General features: G+C 42.9%; 1 protein-coding gene across 1 annotated transcript in view; it reads right to left on the bottom strand.

Moving 5' to 3' along the window:
• The window catches only part of LOC140313898 (uncharacterized), a 41,141-nt gene extending 18,640 nt beyond the window's left edge, over positions 1-22,501 (bottom strand). Inside the window, exon 1 of the mRNA XM_072391883.1 lies at positions 22,293-22,501. The gene's annotated coding sequence lies outside the window, so the exon portion shown is untranslated. The remainder of the gene's footprint in view (positions 1-22,292) is intronic.
• Between the last annotated feature and the right edge of the window lie 947 nt (positions 22,502-23,448).

The raw sequence follows: 23,448 nt of genomic DNA, 5'->3' as shown, positions 1-23,448 counted from the left end.
ACTGATCCAAAGCATTTCTCCCTGATTTCACACTTTGCATAATTGTGACCTCGGAAGACTGCTTTCCAGTACATCTGTCAACGCTTGTCCCATTTTCTGATTAAAACAACACTAATATCTGCTAACAATCAGCATTTGGTCGGGGTATTTATCGGCTCCGGCTCTGATCGGCATTGATCGGACCCTAATCGGCTTGTTTCAGACCTGTTTTTCACTCTCTGGTGAATAAAAGCTTAAAGCATTGGTGTGTTTCCCTGGCTTTCCTGCAGGTGGCGCAGCTTTGCACGACAGAGAGCGAACAGCTCCCCCTGCAGGAGAATCCGTCACCTGCAGCGATCTCTGTTTATATTGGGCAGTCCTGAACTTTTTCATCTCTTTATGCGAGGGCCTACAGTGCCTCTTGGGTGCAGTTTCACCTGCATGTGTTTCCACTCTGTTATGGCGGTCTAATCCCTCAAAACGCCCGTTAACGCAGCTGTAATGGAGGTCATTGGGGAGCGATAACAGCCCTCACTTTCATACCTTCTTCCTTCCATAAACACCCAGAACTCAACTGCTGCAAATCCACAGATCAGCCTCTTCACTTCCACCCTTTGTGCTGCAGATTGAACTCGTTTCAGACCTGATTGCAGACGCCTGCTGTCTGCCATTACAGCTCAAACCATCAGGGTGAGATGCACCCTGTGACAAATGGTTTTACTGCACAATAACCAGTCAGACTCTGCAAACAGTTATTGTGAAACATGAGGCGCTTTCTGTCACTTTAGATCAAAATCGTGAGGAAATTATACTTGGAGGCCGTCCCAAAAACACATAATTAGTCATTTGTCTCTTCATTTTACAAATTTAACCCATCAAATGACTTATTTACGCAGTTACTATTTCACTCCCTCGGCTTAGTGAATTATAAACACACTTTGTGATCATTTAGTTATGAACTGAACTGAATCGCTGCCACGAAGCAAAATGTCCGACAGGAACAGCAGAGAGTTTCATTCGTTCATTCTGAGCCGACCAAAGCCCAGTTTTTGTGCAGCAGGATTGCACACAGTGGTGTAAGTTTGCCTTTCTAAGCCGGTGTTTGTCCAGATATCGTTCAGACTCTTTCAGGTCACCACACTGCAGTCCAACATGTGGCAGATCGAGCTTTATCCTCACGCAACTGGAGCCACGAGCAAACAGACCGAGCACAGAGTTCAGAGCTTACCAAAAATACCTAAAGCAAACTTATACATCATTCAAACAGCATTTGCTGAAGGATTTTTGATTATCCCAAAGGTTTTACACGCTGTAGTAACAACACTGAGAGCCTAAATGAGTGAAAACACCAGTGAAGGTGACATTTCACTTGATGTATAGAGTTGTGCTTTTGAAATATCGAGCCGGAGCACCAGGACTCTGCAGCATTTTTATAATGAAAAACCATCAGTCATGGTTTATGAAATCAAGCCTGCAGGAGAACGGCTCCAGGTCCAGTCAGAGCGCTCGCACTTTAGCATTTCACTCGTGAAGCTGCTGGAGTTACAGTGATAAAGAGCTGCCATTTGGCTGCAGGAACTGAACCGATGACCTCACAGATTGAGGCTAAGCTGAGCGGAAACCGTGTCCAGACCGAGGCGAGGGCGAGTCGCCGTTATTTGGACTTTAATCAGCAACCCAGTGACCAGATGAAGGTTTATTTAAACCGTAACCATGAGATTATTAGGTCCAAAAAGCTAAAATCAGAACAAACTGAAACCAAAACCTTCACTTTCTCAGCTGAAGAGTCGGCCTCACAGACAAATAAGCGTAAAAAACTCCAATTGCTTGCTCCTTGATGCGAGGCCAGAAGGTTTTAGAGGAATCCTGCTCTCAGACGGACCCAACGATCCTTCCTCTGACGCAGTTCCCCTCGGTGGAGATTCTCCACCTGCTGCACAGCCTCACTGGGAGGACAGGATCTCTGGAAGCGTCGTTTAATATCGTCTGAAGCTGCTTCAGCAGCAAACTGCTCAGGGAAAACCGACAGCATTTTTTATTTGTCAGATTTAGAGAGAAAGATTCGGCTCTTTAGCTCTGAAAACGTCCCGATTTATGAGAAAAAGCCATAAAGTCAGTGCTAAAGGAGTTCATTTTGGTTTCAGAACTGTGGCTTCTTCTCAGCTGCTCATCCAACAGGTAAAATCAAAAGTTTCTTCATTTGAAAACAAACTGGAAGTTCAGCCAAAACTTCTTTAAATGAAGAAATCTCACAAACACTGATTGAAAAGTGTTCTTTGCTGGTTTGCTGTTGGGTTTGTCCCAATCCTCCCATCATACATCAGGTCCAATCAGACTGGTTTCAGATTAGCCGCTCTGCACAAACTGGGAGGTCCACACATGTGATGATATCTTCTCCTTTAGTCCAGTCAATGAAAGCCCAGATATATATATATATATATATATATATATATATATATATATATATATATATATATATATATATATTTAGTTTGCAGTCACATATCATCGCTTATTTGATATTTTTTCCTTTAGTCCAGTCAATGAAAGCCCATATATATATATATATATATATATATATATATATATATATATATTTAGTTTGCAGTCACATATCATCGCTTATTTGATATTTTTTCCTTTAGTCCAGTCAATGAAAGCCCATATATATATATATATATATATATATATATATATATATATATATATATATTTATATATTTAGTTTGCAGTCACATATCGTGGCTTATTTGATATTTTTTCCTTTAGTCCAGTCAATGAAAGCCCAGATATATGTATATATAATATATATATATATATATATATAATATATATATATATAATATATATTAGTTTGCAGTCACATATCTTCGCTTATTTGATATTCTTTCCTTTAGTCTAATCAATGAAAGCCCAGATATATGTATATATATATAGTTTGCAGTCACATATATATATATATATATTATATTATATTATATTCTTTCTCACAGAACAATGACTCTGTTTCCTGAAAGCTTGATCATTCACTCTGTCAGTGAACAGCTGGCACCAGCCTTCTTCATCCTGTCACAGAACATCATTTCACGGGCTGCTTCCTCATTGACCCAAACCAAGATGGCCACCACAAACAGAAACACTGACCCTTTCCCGGAGTCTTCTCACTTTAGCAGATATTTTCTGTGATCTGAGCCAGATAAACGGCTGTTGTTGTTGTGGATTAATGCCTGGTGCAGCAGATTGCCCTCTGAGAGAACCAGCAGCCTTTTAGTGTAAAGGTATTAAGCCCGGGTTTAATCCAGCGCAAGGAGAGCAGCCAATTTAAACTGGATTCAACCCAAAGGACGACACAGTCACACTTGGTTTATCTCTGCTGTCCTTTTGTTGCTATCTGAGATCTCATCTGTGTTTTTACAGCTTCATCACACTGTCCTGTCCTCCACTTCCTGTATTTTCACATATTACATTCAGGGACTTCCAGCAGGGGAACAATGAACTTCTGTGTTTTTATTGCTGCCAATAAATCCCATGAAAAGACACCGTTGTTTAAAAGGGATTAAAACACATCAGTGTCATGTTCCTCCGTTACTATGAACACACACACACTGTAAATTTGGATTCAGTCCTTCACACACACACATCCAACAGCTGAAATGCTGACACCAGCATCCCAACAGTCCCCAACGATCCAGTGTTTGGAGTCTTTGGTGCAGCATTTACACTCAACTTTTGGCCTTTGCTTTGGACGTATTCACAGAGAAAAGTAGAAAACACCAGACTGGTCCTTTAATTTAACCAGATGGACCCACAAACGCATGTGTTGCTGAGTCTGAAACGTTCTGTTTCCACCCGTTTGTCAGTTTTCATCCAGATTTTTCCACATGCTGGTAATTACAGGAACGTTTTGACACTCTGCAGAAGAAGAAAAGACCCGATCTCACAGCAGAACACGCTGCATGTTCACAACAAAGACTCAAACACTGTACAGTGACCCTGTTTTCTTCACTATCCCAACAGAAGCAACACTTAAGAGGAGGTAGGAGGGGTGGTGGGAGGTGTTTTAGCCCTGCAACGAAAACAGATTGGGACATTCAGGCCACCTTTTCTCTTTTTATTGCCAGTGCTTTTGTGGGCTCTGGTTGTTCTTTTAGCACAGGGCAGATGCATCTACTGGTAACATAAACCCTGCATACAAACCGGGAGCTTCTGGCCCGCCAACTACAAGCAAATCCGCCTCTTTTTCTGCGGACTCTGCACAGCACATATGTCCCATTCTGTTTGAACAGAGCATCAGCTGCCAATGAGCATGCTGGAGATCTGAGTCTGAGATCCATTCAACATTTTCAGCGGTTCTGTTCTACAAAGTTAGGGTTTTAACAGGCTCCATGGCGGTGGGTTCCACATCTAACCGTTCGTGCCACACGGACACAGCCCTACAAATACAACAGGCTACGAAGACGATCTGTTTCTGCTGATTCTGCCAAATGATAGAAGTTAACTGAGCCGGAGTCTTAAAGCTGAACAGATCTTTTAGCAGAACTCTTCCAAAGCTCATAGTTCAGTTTCCATTTCCAAAGCTTCTCCTTTGTGTACATTTTTAGTATCTTTGGACTTAAACTGCTGGATATTAATCTTTGGAGTTGGATCTAAACAATTTTTGACCTCAGAGTGTAAAACTAACAAAAATACATGAAAATAAGAGCCTTTCACTGCAGTTTTTGACATGAACCGGGTAATAAAATCGATAAATGATGGAAAACAGCATCTTAAAACCTCTTATCTTGGGTTTGTTTGTCTCTGTGAGCTTCTTTTAGCAGTTAAATAACGTCCTGTGTTGTTGTGATTCCATTACTGCAGATGTCATGGCCTTGCGGAGACTTAACTGTGTGTGTGTGATCTCTTTTTAATCCACTGAAGAAATGTTCTCTCGTCTCTCTGCCTTGAAGCCACTCGCCGTCTTTGCGGCTCTCCAGCAGATCGAGCTGCACTGAAGCTTTTTTATTCGCCGATGTGCCCTCATTACCATGCAGACCTATATTTTCAAAATACAATTCCCTAATTATCCCTGCTGTCGTAGTTTTGCATCAGGAGCGGGGTTGGGAGGGAGCGTACTGAAAAGCCTTTCATGTGCAACGCTGTTAGGGTCCATTTATTTTCAATTCTGCTCCTTCAAGAAGAAAAAAAAATGGTGAGCAAGATTTCTGGGTGTTTGCTCCTGATTATTCAGGGACAGGAAAGAGAAATGTCCCACAGAAAAGACCATCTGACTAATAACTCAACAGATAAAGGACCATTTAGTTTGTTTTTGCCTCCTAAGTCCGAAGCACCAGACATATTAAAGACTAAAGTTAAGCCTTTGCACCTCATCTGGAGCCAGTTATTTTCTTTCCAACAGCCAAAGCACCGAGTTTGAGCCAAAAAACATGACTTCAGATCAGCATCATCTATTTGTTTGACTACATCTAAGAACCAATTACACGAGGGAGTGGGGGTGGGTTTATGGAGGCCGACCAGACCAGCTAAAATTCATTTCTTCCTCTGTGTGTGGCATCAAGTCCGTCTAATCAAAGTGTCACAATAGGCTCTTTCCCACTGTAGGAACCTTTTGCAGTTCCTAGAACCTTTTCAGGAATAGGGTTTAGGGAATAGCGTTTTTTCCCCACATTCAGACTTACAGGAACTAGGGACCACGGCCCTCGGGAACTAGGGATCACGGCCCTCAGGAACTAGAAACCACGGCCCTCAGGAACTAGAGACCGGCCCTCAGGAACTAGGGACCACGGCCCTCAGGAACTAGAGACCGGCCCTGAGGAACTAGAGACCACGGCCCTGTGGAACTAGGGACCACGGCCATCAGGAACTAGAGACCACGGCCCTCAGGAACTAGGGACCACGGCCCTCAGGAACTAGGGACCACGGCCCTCAGGAACTAGGGACCACGACCCTCAGGAACTAGAGACCACGGCCCTCAGGAACTAGGGACCACGGCCCTCGGGAACTAGACCACGGCCCTCGGGAACTAGGGACCACGGCCCTCGGGAACTAGGGACCACGGCCCTCGGGAACTAGGGACCACGGCCCTCAGGAACTAGGGACCACGGCCCTCAGGAAATAGGGACCACGGCCCTCAGGAACTAGGGATCACGGCCCTGAGGAACTAGGGACCACGGCCCTCAGTTCCTGGAACCATTTCAGCTCCTTCAGGGTCTTTTCTGGGCTCCACAGGAACATGACGGAGGTGTTTGGTGGCTGGTAGCTCCGCCCCTTGTCTGAAATGTTTACTCGTACGACACGGACCCAACCGGCGCCTGTTTAATAAGTTAAACTTCGTCTCCTTTGTCTGCGGCGCTCTGCTCTCCTTCTTTCCTCCATGAAAGGAAGAAGTATCGCCCGCTGCTGGATTCTCCGTCTCCTGACTCTCGCTGTGCGCTCTTCCAGCCTCCATCTTAGACGCCTGATGTGATCGTCCATGATTAATATCACCGCCATGCAGACCGTGAACACGGTGGCCTCCTCGCTCTCCATGTTAGCTTCTTGGTGCTGTTGTTTTCTTCTCTCCTTACTTTTCCCAGGTTCTGTTCTGTTGCTGAGTGGCGCTAAAGTAGCACGTCTGTCGCAGACGGCGGCGTCACATCAGTCCCTGTCAAGGCCCCCGACTCATGTGGGAATGCAAAATGAAACAGTTCCCCTGGGGAAGGACAGTTCTGAGAACTAAATTCGAGGTGGACGGTTCTTAGAACGTCTCTGTCCGAATGCAACTATAGTGATGAAGTGATTTATCGGTGTGGGGAGGCAACAAAGCAGGTTGAATGACACAAACGACTTGTTCAAGCTTCTTAAAGGGAGTGAAAAGTTGTTTAGTTGGTGTTTGATCGGTGAGAATCTCAGTGATAACACGTGGACACAGGCAGGGAAAAACTGTGCAGAAAACTGGGTTGAAGGATGAGGACGAGTGCCACAGACCAAGATAACCAGGAGGGAAAAACACTGATAATCAGGAACTGGGACCTGGAGAAGCAAAGAAAGTGCTTCAAAATCAAACAGGAAGTAAGGCGAAAACTCAGAACCTCAAAGAAGAATAAAAGAGCAAAACAAATCCACTCAGACCACAATGGACTGACAGAATCTACCAGAATCTACCTGCTGTGACTAGGAACCTGCTTTATATGCTTTAATCATACTGAGCCGGTATAAACCAGCATTCATGGTATCCGGACAGAGTACCTTCCAGATTGTTTTCCAGCACCATCATTTAAACGAGTCCAACCCTTTTTCCTGGCCACATACCTGCAGAACCGACAGCGTCTCCCTTCAGAAGTCATTCCTGCTGCATTTCACAGCTTGAGCTAATATGCAGGGACATGACTTCCACGTGCTTTTTCTGCCTGGGAGTAAACGCTGGGAAGGCTTGACAGTGAAATAGAGCTCGAGGAAGCTAACTCTACACGATCAGAGGCAACCCAACCAGGCTTGGACTACCAGTCCCCACCAAGGAGTGCGTTAAAGCTGCTCCTTAGTTCTGTGTTGGTGCCGTTTAAATCACAGATTGTGCCTTTAAAACGCTCTCAGGCTGGATGACATAATGGTCAGACAGTTTGCCGTCACCCCCACCGACAGCAAACTGTCTGACCTTTGACCTCAGAGGCACACAGTTTTAGAGCAAAGACGCCTTCTCTGCAGGGAGCGGTAACGTTTCAGACGCCACGACACTTGGTTTAGGCGTGTTAAATCCATCAGGAGGATCAGGAGAAGCGGCACGCAACGCTCCCACAGGTTCACCCGAGAAGGAGGCAGCGTGGCGAGCAAACAGCTTCCCCTCATCTTCAGATCTCTACATTTCATCAGTCCTGACTGTAGCTGGAACCAGGTTTGATATCAAACTGCTTTGACATCATTTTCCTTTCCATGAAGTCTTCATCTGATCTGTTTGCACTGAATTTCCCCCCAAAAAGGAGCTTTTCTTTAGGCAAAAGCATGTTGACTTCTGAAGTTTTTGTGCAGATGCTGAACTCTAAATGGCTTTTGTATAATTTAATTCTGTTTTCTCCCAAAGTGGATCACATCTATCACATCTTCAGATATTTAAAACCCACTCAGTGTAATGTGCTGTGGACATGAACTCTGTGTCCTCAGTTATGAGCCTAGAAGCAGCAGAACAGCATGCTGGGATACAACGTGCACCTGGCGGTGTCACGGGTCTGATACCCTGCTTTATTTCTCAGTTTCTCTACGAATAGCTGCTTGGATTATCTTTGAATGAGGCTTTTGATGCAGAAAGTCATTTTTCCTTCATTTTAGACACCAAAACCACTCCAGATGACTGATTTTCTGTCTGTTTTTTTAACTTTTGAATCCACTTTTGTCAGCAGCAGCCAAATAGAAACCGTTTTTACAGGTTATTCAAAAAGAAACTGCAGATCTACAACAAGCAGAAGCAGAAAATGCCATAAATGGAAGAGCCAAGAAGTCCAAAGTCTAAAATTCAACCGAGACAACAATATGAGGCCAGTTTATCTTTATGGAAGGCAGAACAAGGAAATGTGACTGATTACAAGGATGATTAAAGTCCCCGAGGTCTTTAACCTCGTTAGCATGTCCATAAGATGTTTTCATCTGTCACAAGAAATATCATGAGAAGAATCATTGATCTGTGCCATTGGAGGAGCCAGTCTTAACAATGTTCTGTGAGGAGCTGATGAAGCTTCCAGGACAAGTTAGTCAGGGGCTGGCGGCCCTGGCTGAGCAACCGAGAGCAAGCCGCCAGGACTGGGCCCAGCTAGCCACTGGAACTCAGCCAGGCCTGAGGAAGTGGGGGGCAGGAGCCAATCCCAAGTGGACAAACAGCCGCTGGTCGCCGGGACCTGGCCCAGGGCTGCGTGAATGGCTGCTAGCCCCCGGCTAACTTATTTCACGGCAATCTGAGACAGAAACAGGAACAAAGTCAGTTAAAATCTGTTTTTATTTGAGTGTAGCTGTCTCTTACAAACTAAAGGCAGAATACCAACAGCTTTTCTTCTGTCTGTGCTGCTGAAGAACAAACTGAAAGATGCTTTATCTCAGACAGTTTCATAGTTTCATGCTTAATTTCTCCATGAACATTTGTGCCGCAGCTTTAGAGAACTTACAGACCCGACCAGCCCAAAAAAACCTCCTTTTTAAGGATGAAATAAATGGCTAAATAGCCGATATTCTGGAATTAATAATGTTTTGCATGTGGGAGCGACAGATATCTGAATCTATGGAAACCAATGACATGAAGCGACTATCTCTGCTGTTACGGTGCCTTTTTAGCTACATTTATGCTAAACCTGAGGATGATTCTGCTTCAAAGAAGAAGAAACTCTCCTCATGTTGGAGCCAAAAGACGGAGAAAGTACAGGGAAGGGGGGTGGGGGGGGGGTCCAGGAATGTTTGCTCAAGCACAATAAAAGTTAAACATTATGAAAAAAGGTGATGCATCAATAAAACTCCCAGCTGGATCCACAGTTATCCTCCAGTTGTACCAAACTTCCCAGAATAGGTCACTAAAATCTAAAACTGCTGCCATCTGCACCCATGAGCCATCTTCCTCTATTAAAACTGGAAAGAAGGACTCGAGAACAAACCCATAGCTGAGTGGGAACTGACATATTTCTTTGGTTTATAGCAGAAAAATCTTTTTCAGCTCAGCTTTGCAGAACTGCATCTTGCTGAAAGTCCTAATAACAGTTCATTATCCTCTAAAATCTCCAACTGTATTGTTTTCCTAGAAATTAAAGCACGAAAATGACCTCAACTATTTAGTAATTATAGGTTCGTGTTGCAGTTGAGTTACGAGTGAAGCTGCAGAAAATCTGACAACAGCTTAAACTGCAGTGGGAAAAACCTCTGGAGTTTTCTAACACTTCCATCCTACATTATCTCACTTTTAAACACACTGCAGGCAGCTTTCTTTGGTTAGATATGTTCATATGTTATTGAGGCAGATGCTCATTGTCTATCCTACAGGAAGATTCAAATACTAACAATGAATTTCATAAGATTTGAGAGGTAGAACACATAAAGTTGTTGTTTAGTTGAGGTCATTTTGACTGAAACTGTAAAAATAAGGCAAAAAACTCAGCCCCCCTTCCTATGTACGTATACACATTAAAGGGGAACTCCGGTATTTTTAAACCTTATTTCTGGCCTGAAATACGTTCATCTGCTCACTGAGAACAGTTTGGTGAAAGTCGGCGTCCTTCAGAAGATATTTAGATAACTGGAGATCCATATAACGGAGTGAACGGGGCTTAGAGGATGCAGCCTCTAAATAAGGCATCATCTGTCTTTATTTCACCAATACTTTAAGAAGAATGAATGAATGAACGTGTGCTATAGCTCTGTTAGCTCATAGCTCTGTTAGCTCGTAGCTCTGTTAGCTCATAGCTCTGTTAGCTCATAGCTGCTGTTATGTGGCTACTTGCAGCTACAGGAGAGCTAACGGAGGGATTTCTACACAGGCACTCTACTGGGCCCACTTCATCCACACGCCCCCCTGCAGCACAGCTCATTCACTCCGGTAAGAACGTCCATCTGACTCAAAGTCATCGTTCATGTTGTCAAAATCTGATAAATATCCTGCCATGTTGCACAAAACTATCAGCAGAAAACTCTGTGTGAAGTTAGCCGACTGTCACAGAGCACGGAGTGAATAAACTGTGCTGCAGGGGGGCGTGTGGATGAAGTGGTCCCAGTAGAGTGCCTGTGTAGAAATCCCTCCGTTAGCTCTCCTATAGCCACATAACAGCAGCTATGAGCTAACAGAGCTATAGCACACGTTCATTCATTCATTCTTCTTAAAGTATTGGTGAAATAAAGACAGATAATGCCTTATTTAGAGGCTGCATCCTCTAAGCCCCGTTCACTCCGTTATATGGATCTCCAGTTATCTAAATATCTTCCGAAGGACGCCGACTTTCACCAAACTTTAAGTTCTTGAGATCAAATGATGTACCATCCAATGTCAGGAAACAATCCTAACTGTAGACAGTAAATATTCATGTCAAACCAGTTGCAAATTCTGAAAATGATGCAGCTCACCTCTGAAGCTTCACAGTATTCCAAAAACAAACAAAAATGGTCCTTTTACGTTGGAGAGGGTCCAGTTGACAACAGGTCTTACATCCATAAAGACACACTGCTGCAAACTGTCAACATTCCCACTGGACCATGCCTCTACCCCAAATGGTTAATTTACTTTGGATGTGCCTTTTTCAGCCGTTTTAGGCAAAAACTGCAGAAATTTTAAGGAGGAAAGTTTTGAGAAATGAGTGCAAGCTTTATTTTTTTAGTTAAGTTCTCACTCTAAAGACATAATTTATGCTTTAATTAACCTTTTTTGCTGTCTTTAGTTTGGGGTAGAGGGTGTGCAATTGGTTGCAATTAGCAGTTTGTGCCACTAGGTGTCTCTACATCCTACCAAGTAAATCTTTAAAAAGCTGAATAATATTCCGGACGTGTTGAGATGCCAAACATTACAGAAGCTCCACGGCCCAAATCCAATTAGGACCAAGTTCTGGGGCCAAGGGGATTAATTGGGATCGGGTCATAGAACCTCTTTAATGTCAATTACATCACTTTTGCATTGTGTTTTCTATTCAAAAGTGTTGGAATCTAGGTTAAAATGTCAGATAATCCACCTTTTATCCAACAAAGCCTCGTTTATACACTGTACTAATTAGTCGGTTATTGAACAATCCATTTATATACTACTAAATATTAGATTATATTCATGCGTTTAATGCTATTAGCACATTAAATGGCCATAATCAGTTGTTATCACTCACATTATTGACCAATCCATTTATATACTACTAAATATTAGATTATATTCATCTGTTTAATGCTATTAGCACATTAAATGGCCATAATCAGTTGTTATCACTCACATTATTGACCAATCCATTTATATACTACTAAATATTAGATTATATTCATGCGTTTAATGCTATTAGCACCTTAAATGGCAATTATCAGTTGTTATCACTCACATTATTGACCAATCCATTTATATACTACTAAATATTAGATTATATTCATGCGTTTAATGCTATTAGCACATTAAATGGCAATTATGAGTTGTTATCACTCACATTATTGACCAATCCATTTATATACTACTAAATATTAGATTATATTCATCTGTTTAATGCTATTAGCACATTAAATGGCCATAATCAGTTGTTATCACTCACATTATTGACCAATCCATTTATATACTACTAAATATTAGATTATATTCATGCGTTTAATGCTATTAGCACCTTAAATGGCAATTATCAGTTGTTATCACTCACATTATTGACCAATCCATTTATATACTACTAAATATTAGATTATATTCATGCGTTTAATGCTATTAGCACATTAAATGGCAATTATCAGTTGTTATCACTCACATTATTGACCAATCCATTTATATACTACTAAATATTAGATTATATTCATGTGTTTAATGCTATTAGCACATTAAATGGCCATAATCAGTTGTTATCACTCACATTATTGACCAATCCATTTATATACTACTAAATATTAGATTATATTCATGCGTTTAATGCTATTAGCACATTAAATGGCCATAATCAGTTGTTATCACTCACATTATTGACCAATCCATTTATATACTACTAAATATTAGATTATATTCATGCGTTTAATGCTATTAGCACATTAAATGGCCATAATCAGTTGTTATCACTCACATTATTGACCAATCCATTTATATACTACTAAATATTAGATTATATTCATGCGTTTAATGCTATTAGCACATTAAATGGCAATTATCAGTTGTTATCACTCACATTATTGACCAATCCATTTATATACTACTAAATATTAGATTATATTCATGCGTTTAATGCTATTAGCACATTAAATGGCCATAATCAGTTGTTATCACTCACATTATTGACCAATCCATTTATATACTACTAAATATTAGATTATATTCATGCGTTTAATGCTATTAGCACCTTAAATGGCCATAATCAGTTGTTATCACTCACATTATTGACCAATCCATTTATATACTACTAAATATTAGATTATATTCATGCGTTTAATGCTATTAGCACCTTAAATGGCCATAATCAGTTGTTATCACTCACATTATTGACCAATCCATTTATATACTACTAAATATTAGATTATATTCATGCGTTTAATGCTATTAGCACCTTAAATGGCCATAATCAGTTGTTATCACTCACATTATTGACCAATCCATTTATATACTACTAAATATTAGATTATATTCATGCGTTTAATGCTATTAGCACATTAAATGGCCATAATCAGTTGTTATCACTCACATTATTGACCAATCCATTTATATACTACTAAATATTAGATTATATTCATGCGTTTAATGCTATTAGCACCTTAAATGGCCATAATCAGTTGTTATCACTCACATTATTGACCAATCCATTTATATACTACTAAATATTAGATTATATTCATGCGTTTAATGCTATTAGCACCTTAAATGGCCATAATCAGTTGTTATCACTCACATTATTGACCAATCCATTTATATACTACTAAATATTAGATTATATTCATGCGTTTAATGCTATTAGCACATTAAATGGCCATAATCAGTTGTTATCACTCACATTATTGACCAATCCATTTATATACTACTAAATATTAGATTATATTCATGCGTTTAATGCTATTAGCACCTTAAATGGCCATAATCAGTTGTTATCACTCACATTATTGACCAATCCATTTATATACTACTAAATATTAGATTATATTCATGTGTTTAATGCTATTAGCACCTTAAATGGCCATAATCAGTTGTTATCACTCACATTATTGACCAATCCATTTATATACTACTAAATATTAGATTATATTCATGCGTTTAATGCTATTAGCACCTTAAATGGCCATAATCAGTTGTTATCACTCACATTATTGACCAATCCATTTATATACTACTAAATATTAGATTATATTCATGCGTTTAATGCTATTAGCACATTAAATGGCCATAATCAGTTGTTATCACTCACATTATTGACCAATCCATTTATATACTACTAAATATTAGATTATATTCATGCGTTTAATGCTATTAGCACATTAAATGGCCATAATCAGTTGTTATCACTCACATTATTGACCAATCCATTTATATACTACTAAATATTAGATTATATTCATGCGTTTAATGCTATTAGCACCTTAAATGGCCATAATCAGTTGTTATCACTCACATTATTGACCCTCAATCAAAGAAAGTTACCCAGATTACATGTGAAATCGCTTCAAAGTGAAGGAGAAGCTGGTTACAGAAGGGAAGAGCGAGCCTCTTTTAATCCAAACCATGATCAATTCCCAAACCTAACCAAGCAGTTTTTGTCGCCTAAACCTAAACGAGTCCACTGGGTGAGAGTCCTTTGATTTGATCCACCCTCAGTTTGGACCGGTTCAGCCTTTCATATTAAGCTTCACGCCTGAACTCTCACCCCGACCAGCTTTTCCCTTGTTCCTCCCAATCATCCACCAGCTCCTCCGCCTCCTTCATACTTCTCCCACAAAAAGCCCCCAGTTTAAAGGGACATTTTCTTCTTTTCTCCGCCCCGTCCATACTGGCATCATTAGAAGAGCCTATTATGGCGTTACAGAGGCCAACTCACAGACTAAATGCCTTGTTTCTGCCCGCCATGGGAGCCTTCTATAGAGCCTCGACTCCCTTCTTCAACACAGAGGCCCCTTCATCGCGCTGCCCTCCTCCTCCTCCTCCTCTCATCCTCTCCCTCAGACACAGACAAGCCTTTATCTGCCCATCATGTGCTCGTTCTCGCTTTCTCTTTTTTCTCCAGCCTGACCCTGTTTTTCAGGCATGCCGGTTAGGATTTGAGGAGGAGACACACACACAAGGCCGAGCAATGGGGGAAAAGGCTGATTTGGAAAGCCGTCTAAATATTTTATCCTGTGTAGCTTAATACTGATTTGATGTTATCTCTTAAGTCTTTCCAGCAGAGTTTTTCTTTTTTTTTCGTTTTTAGATTCTGGGCGAATAATCTGCAGCGTTTAAACTCAAGGTTGAGCGGCGTGTTCGCGACCTTCCTGACTGTCACGTCCCGCCATCAACAGTCACGGCGCTCCTCAGTGAGCAAACATTTAGCTGCAGAGGTGCAGCACACCGTCACTTATCTGTTCATCTTTCGTTAAATCATTGCTCCTTTCAGGGAAGAATCAGGCGACTACTTCAAATATTCCATGTGAGACATGATTCTTTACCGTTAAGCCGCATTTTTCAGCGTCTCCACTTCATTTAAGAACCTATTGTCTTGCGTTTTAACTTTTACCTGCTATATTTTAACGCAAACAGCTCATTACTTTAGTTTATACATATATTTGGTGAAGATAACTGAGTATTTTCTGTCTTTTTTTGCCGTTTCAACATCAAATATGATTAAAAATGAGGTTTATAATGAAACAGACGGGAGACTCGAACAAGAAGAACCTGAACTTTGTGTCATGAAACAGGCTCATTGAGCTGTTGTCAGCTGTCAGGGTTTCAAAGTCCTGAAGCTCTGATATCATAGAAGTGTCCTTTAAAGTGCTATTTTTCACTTTTAAGTAGAGGTTAAATCGGTGCTTCAACTTTCATGAAGTCCTGACTCTTTTTACAAAGTTATACTTGAGTATAAATGGTTCATTCCTCTGACTTTCACCCCGGAGAGCTGCTGCTGTAACGTTTTGAGACTCTTTTCCAACTTTATTCTGTTTCGGTTTATTCACCTGGTTAGGTTTAGGCATTAAAATGACTTTGTTAGGTTTAGGTTTAGGTAACTGAGTCCTCTACAAAGAGCTTTTTTCTCTGAGATACATTTCTTTAAAGGTCAAACACAAATATCCGCACTAATTCAACAAATTTCAGTGATAAAAAATGTATTTTGGGCTCAGACAATTCGACCAAATTAAGCTAAATAGACTTCAGTTAGGACTCTGTATTATGGCACCTCTGTTTTAATGCAAATATCTACTGTTCCAAGGATCTTTTTATCAATAAAATATGTTTAAACTTTAATATATGACATCTATATGAGTGAAGGAACAAGGAAGAAAAGACAAATGCGTTTATTTTAACATTATGGCTAAGTTTACATCATGTATTTGAATGCACCATCAGCCGATTTTAGACCCTAAGGTCTTTAACAATCGGTCTTTCTTTGACTTCCAGCATCAAACCCATACAATAGATGCTCTTCGGCGCTGGCTAAGTGTTGGACAGATCAATCATTAGGTGGCTGCCTCTGAAAAGAACTCAGTAGCCTTAGATTTGGCCCTCCTCCTGCACCGTAATCTAACACATCTTCATCTTAAATGGCTCTATCTGTGCAACAACAGTGTGTCGCACAGCTCTGCAGATGCTCTTTGTTTCAGGCCAGTTTCCCGTCACATTAGGACTGGTTTCATCCGTTTGGCTGCAGTAAGAAATCCATCACAGGCTCTGTGCTTAACTGCTGCTTCGGTGTCATTAACCATCATTTTACTACAGAGCAAAGACTTAAATGTGATGAAATCACAGCTAAGGATCTCACGACTTCAGCTGATTTTCTGAAAATAAACCGTGAAGCGGCTGCTGTTTTTAGCCTTTAATAACTGGATAACTTCCATGGAGAAGTGAGAACTTCCCATTGCTGTGCACAGAAACGTGCACACAGAAACGTGCACACAGAAACGTGCACACAGAAACGTGCACACAGAAACGTGCACGGGGGGTGAGGTGGATCGCTTCAACACGCTGCTTTCTGCGTCTCGCTGAATTTAAACGACCCTCCTGACCCTCATGTGAGAGCAGAGAAAAGCCAGAACACTTTCCTCCTTTTGCTCCCACGGCGGACGCCATGTTCGCCGCCTCCACAACCATTTTCCTGCCTGCTTTTTGGCGCTTTGCTATCGAACACGTGGCGTCCTCCTCTGACGGCTCCCTCCTGTCTCCCATCTCTTACTTCTTTATTCTGTCATTTATCTTCTGAACATGTTAGCCCTCCGCTGTCTTCCCACCATCCTTCTTTGTCTCCGTTCTTCCTTTTCTTTTTCATCTCTTTTACACTAAACTTCCCTTTTCTCCTTTAAGTTCCTCCCTCCATCTTTTCTCTGCATCACGCTCTGCTTTCATTCCTTTTTCCTTAATTGATGCCGTTTCACTTCTTTTTCATCCCTCCATTCACATCTTCCTCCATTTTGTCTCCTTTCTTCTCTTTTTACATGTTCTCCTTCCTTCGTTCCTTCCTTCCTTCCTTCCTTCCTTCCTTCCTTCCTTCCTTCCTTCCTTCCTTCCTTCCTTCCTTCCTTCCTTCCTTCGTTCCTTCGTTCCTTCCTTCCTTCCTTCCTTCCTTCCTTCCTTCCTTCGTTCCTTCCTTCCTTCCTTCGTTCCTTCCTTCCTTCCTTCCTTCGTTCCTTCCTTCGTTCCTTCCTTCCTTCCTTCGTTCCTTCCTTCCTTCCTTCCTTCCTTCCTTCCTTCCTTCCTTCCTTCCTTCCTTCCTTCCTTCCTTCCTTCCTTCCTTCCTTCCTTCTTTTCCTTCTTTCTTTCTTTCCTTCCTTCCTTCCTTCGTTCCTTCCTTCCTTCCTTCCTTCCTTCCTTCTTTCTTTCTTTCCTTCCTTCCTTCCTTCTTTCTTTCTTTCTTTCCTTCCTTCGTTCCTTCGTTCCTTCGTTCCTTCTTTTCCTTCTTTCCTTCCTTCCTTCCTTCTTTCTTTCTTTCTTTCTTTCCTTCCTTCGTTCCTTCCTTCCTTCCTTCCTTCTTTTCCTTCTTTCTTTCTTTCCTTTGTTCCTTCCTTCCTTCCTTCTTTCTTTCTTTCTTTCTTTCTTTCTTTCCTTCCTTCCTTCCTTCCTTCCTTCCTTCCTTCCTTCCTTCCTTCCTTCCTTCCTTCCTTCCTTCCTTCCTTCCTTCCTTCCTTCCTTCCTTCCTTCCTTCCTTCCTTCCTTCCTCCCTTCCTTCCTTCCTTCCTCCCTTCCTTCCTTCCTTCCTTCCTTCCTTCCTTCCTTCCTTCCTTCCTTCCTTCCTTCCTTCCTTCCTTCCTTCCTTCCTTCCTTCCTCCCTTCCTTCCCCACCTTTAACTTCCATCTCTCCTGCAGTTAATCTCTTCTATCTTTGTTATTATCCACCCTCTCTCTCCTTTTCCTCATTCCTCTCCCATCGTGACCCTCTTTGAACTCTCCTCCTCCTCTCCTCTTCCTTTATTGTTTCAACATCACCATCTTTCCATCTTTGTCCACCTACGTGTTCCCGGGTTTCTGCTCATTTCCTCCCTTCATTTATCTTCATTTCCTCCATTAATTAACCTTGTGATATGAGCCAATTTGTGTTAACGACACAAACGGATTAAACATTCGGTGTCATTAGTCTCTGAATTTGAACAAACATTCAAATCTAAACAGAATCATTTATTAAGAGGAGATAAATTTACTGCATAACCATGTTTCTTCAGTGCAGGGTCACCAGGTCACTGCTTAGGCCATTAATATGTAAAACACCCTGAAATAAACATAGAAGAGCTAACGCTGCCTGTGCCGTAGCGACACTGAACGCAGCATCGTCTCCATAGCTGCAGCTTTCCTCACCACAGCTGCCTATAGATGCAGGTAAACTGGACCTGTGTGGACGATGAGGGGAAAACTAGCCGGGATTTGGGACCAGACCAGCGCTGGAGATGCCTTCACCTGCTGCAGCCTGTTACCTTCCAGCCCAAGAAGAGCAAAGGAACGGATCCGTGAAGCTTTTTAATGTACGAACACAGCAAAGTTAGCTCATTAACAGCAGGCTGGTGAGTTTGTTTCAACCAGCAGTCAAGCCTGAGCGTCCTTCAATGACAAATCTGCTTAGTTTTTCTAGATTTTCTGCAACTAAAAGTAACCTTTGAACCGACCCAACAGAAGGAAAGTGCCACAGAAGCCACTCACTGTCTCCCATTACCCATCAGTGAGGGAAACCAGCTCCTGGTGAGTTTTATTCATGCTACAAAAAGTATGTGCTGTGCAACTATCATCAAACCCTTTTATGTTGCAGTTTATACAGTTTGCTTCGTGTTAATTATCGCATGTTGAGTTTCCAGTTTCCAGTTTTGTTGTTTTCTGGACTTTAATGCAGTAAATGTGCTCCACTATAGCTCCACTTTAACTGGGCCGCTGTCCGTGTTCCAGGGAAATAGATTTACTGAATGAAACATGTCTGACTCTTGCTAATGGGAGCTAGCGACATGTCCGCTGTCAGCGGGTTAGTTTTGGGCCGTTTAAAGTTCACACAGTAAGTCACACAGCAGAAGCACTGAAAAGCACAAGCAGCGGTAGATTAGTTCCACATCCAGCCATGAACTGGACATCTTTACGGCTCTGAACATGTTGCACCTGCTGTGCACTTTAATGACACTCAGGCACAGTTTCCTTGTGGTTATTCTCTCTTGTTTCCAGCTTCTTCTGTTGCTTTCGGGTCAAAGCCCAGACCGGTTTGTAGCCTTCTGAACATATGTAGTAATTCAGCTTTGGGAGATATGATTTCAGCTGGACTAACATCAGATAAACTCTGGGATTGTCCTTGTTTTTTGGGGGTAATCAGTGGTTTGGAAGCAACAATGACTTTCAGTGGAGAGTGAAGCTAGAAACTGACCTTTAGCCCTAAAACCTGAACCCTTTTTTCACTTTTTGGGCGAATTACTCTCAGCATCTGGTAACAGATGCTTTACAGTTTAGTTCTTCTTTTTAGTTCTCCAGAACAAACTAAAGAGTTCCTGCAGACTTCTGTCATTCATGACCAAGTTGACTGGTTTTGTTTCTGGTTAGTGACGACTAACCTGCTCACCAGACCAGTTTCTTCACTCCGAACCTTCTCCTTCCTTCTTGCTTTTGTTTCAGCGTATCTTTTAGCTTTTTTATCAACTTAAGTGAGGTCACAAACACCGTGACACACTTTACTTTCACCCTACAATCTATCATTTATATAAACACTTCATAAATGTTTTATCCTCGCAGAGTTTTAACTCCTCCAGTCGGTGAGGCTGGAAGATAAGAAGTAAAAATGAAGATAAAGATAAATGTTGAGGAGTTGGTAACTTGTCTGCTTTTGACACTTTTGAAATATGATAATAACCTTTTACTAAATGTGATCTATTGTTTGAATGCTAAGCAGAGGAAAGACAAACGCTACCCCAGACCCATCCCTCATCTTTTGTTTCCTTACACCGTATTTCTCTCGTGCGATTCCTTCTGTCGCCCCTTTGTTCAACTAAAAAAATGCTTTATCTGTCCATTTATCTATCCCTAAAAGCTCCACATGCGTGAGCGCGCTGTTGAACTGGAACACAAGTCTCATCAGGAGGGAGCGCGAGAGGGAGGCGCGCTCACGGCCCAGAGTTGGGGCGGGGGAGCGGGGTCCAGGAGAAGGAGGGCAGGAGCCAAGCCAGTCATCCAGCTACCGCGCGCATGCTCGAGACAGCAGGTGCCCGAGCTCCCGTTGCAAAAAAAAAAAAAGCCAATTTGCATTGCTAATGAGCTGCCCAGAGCCACCTCCCCCTCCATTTTGGGGGGCAAAAAAAGCCTCTAATATGGCGACATGTTTTTATTCGTGGGCTCCTTTTCCTCTCTTAGCAAACACTCAAATAAAGGATGAGGAACAAGCTTCTGCTGCTGTTGTGGTCAGGCTGTAAAAGGAGATTTTCCCTCAAACTTGAAAGTGAAATAATCAGAAATCCCAGTGGAAATAAGAGAAATATCCAAAAACATCAGCAGGAGACTTAAATGAGACCTCTGCTGAGACACTTCAGGTCACTCCAAGAATAATTTACAAGACACAACAGCGGCTTTTCATCACCGAGACGTTTATGAGACGATTAATCTGGCTTAATGGACCGATTTATAGGAGTATTTCTTCATAACATTTACACCAGGAACAATAGACGTCTGAGCGTGACGCCATGGAGACACGCGCACATGGCCATCCCAAACACAGATGCATGATCAGGTAATCAGTCGATCCGGAGGGATAAAGAGCAGCAGTGATGGAGGACAACAACAACAGACTCAGTGAATTCCTCTTTGAGCAAAACAAGTGAAGCGCCAAATTCCCAACAAGCAGCTCATTGTGGGGGGAGCAGAAGAGGCTTGAACACTCCTCCCTGAAAACCTCCGACCTCCTTATTCATTAAAACACAAACACAGTAACAGAAATGACCGGAATAAAGCAACAATCTGAGAGGGAAACAACCGTTTCCCTGCTTTTCTCCGCGCTGACCTCATTTACATCTCACACGTGCACGCCCGGCTGTGATTATGGAGCGATTCTGTCTGTCTGTCGCCATGTGCGTGCGCGTCTACACGCGCTTTATTAAAAAAAATGGCACAGAGACCCCACTTACCCGCCCCTCTCTCATCCATTTCTGTTTTAGCGCGCGCGTTGTGTAATATTTTCGCTTTCATTGCACTGTGCGTGTTACCGCTGCCCCGGCGCATAAACAACTTCATGCGCCTCGGGATTTTGCTATTATTCTCCAGACACAAACACACACGCATGAACAGATGACACACGCGCGCACACACATGTCAGATGAGGCAGATTTAACCGTTGGACCAACAGAGCGACAGACGCCCCAATATGGAAATATAGAAATCTCACGAGCAGCTTTGCGTCCCTGCAGGAATATTCTAACAGCTCCATATGACACAAAATAACAGAAAACTCCCTGTTGAGCCGCACGTGACCGTTTAATTTGGGTAATGTGCGCCTCTGTTGCTCCATATCGTTAAGAAACGGCGCAAAAACGCACCATGCAGCCGCCCCGGCGCAGCCGGCCGGCCGGCGCGTCTGATCCGGGACGCGCGAGGCACCCGAGGTGTTTAATCACCAACCGGCCACATTTTGTTAAATGCTCCCCTGATGCCTCCGGAGGCTGGCGGATCAACGGCGACGCCAAACAACAGCCCCGCGTTCATTGTCCCCCTCCGCCGCCGCCGCGCTCGTACCGGAGACCCTCCAACCGAGACAAAAACAACCTCTCCATGCACGAGGACCCCCGGTCAACGTAAGCTCAGCTCTCCGTCTACTACTGCCACCAGGTTAATTTGACCCTTAACGGCTAATTACCCGCCAGCTAATCGCCATTAAACGCATTCGCGCGACCTGTAGCCTCCAACCGCAGCCGAGCGCGAGCCAAACGGAAATAAAACGCTGGGTTTGTGGGAGATGAGAGAAAAGAGACCGGGAGGATGAGTGCAAACAGCGGAGTGATGATGAGCGGAGACAGAAGATGAATAAAAGACAAAAACAAACCTCCTTTGGTGTGCGTAAATCCGTTTCCAAGCGCGTGGAGAGGAAGGTAATAAGCTTGTTGTGTTGGACGGGAAAAGACGCTGCCGGGGCTAAATCCTACCAGCCATCCTCTCTCTCTCTCTCCCCTCTGTCTGAGTGGAGGTCTCTTTCCCTCCCTCTCTCTCTCTCTTGCTCCTTTGCGCGCGTGCGTCTCTCCTCTATCCCTCTGTGCCTCTCAGCCAATCGTGTAAGATGAAATTGGCGCGAGAGGTCGCCCAGCGGGATGCTGGCAGGTCCCACAAGCACGCGCCTCAAACACATATGCATCCACGCGCACGCTCAAGACGCCCTCCACCTCGCCCTATGGTTGCCCCTGGCAACGATCAGGGCCACCACCCGCCCTCCTCCTCCTCCCCAAAATGCCACAATTCAGGGGGTTAAGAGGACATTTAGTGTCTTCTCAGGGGTTAATGTCCTCGCGCCGCTTAAGACGGTGACGGATGCGCGTGCGAGCTTCTCATAATTTTAATAATGGGAGAGAAAGATGGATGAGAGACAAAGACAAACAGAAGGAGCGAGAGAGTCGGCTCTACTCTGAGCGCCAACAGCTTACAACTCTCCCTGCGGTGGCTGCGCTCCATTCACGTTTCACACATTGTTTCGGACCTGTGTGTGTGCGCGCGCATGTGGGGGGTATGTGTGTGAAGGCCAGAGAACAATGGGGGCAAAGCATCAAGGCAAGAAAGAAAGAAAGAAAGAAAGAGGAGGGGGCAGCATGGGGAGGGGGAGGAGTGGCGGTAAGAAGCCTCTCTTCTTGGTTCACTTGGAACTGGAAGAAGATGAAAAACTTCATTCAAAGTCCCATTTTGCTCCTGTTCTCGCCCTCCTGCCCTCACACCTGCATGCTTTCTGCTTCGGCCTGTCGGCGGCAGACCACCTCCTCACACTCTGATCTCCAGCAGACGCTTCCCACGTCACTTAGAGATGGTATGATGTCACTTTGTGGAATCCATTTTGGATGACTCAGCACAGCCGTTCATTTCCAGGTCGGTTTAGCAGCTTTTTGCTGTCGTACAGAACGTGGTTTGAGTTGCTGAAATAAAATAAAGAATGGTGCCAGTCTGTTCCTGGCTTTGAACTGGTCCACAGGACAGTTCTCTGCAGTCCATCGTCTCTG

The sequence above is a fragment of the Leuresthes tenuis genome, unplaced genomic scaffold (genome assembly GCF_036924035.1).
Source record: "Leuresthes tenuis unplaced genomic scaffold, fLeuTen1.0.hap1 SCAF_9, whole genome shotgun sequence".
NCBI lineage: Eukaryota > Metazoa > Chordata > Actinopteri > Atheriniformes > Atherinopsidae > Leuresthes > Leuresthes tenuis.
This window is presented reverse-complemented; position numbering and strand designations above follow the sequence as displayed.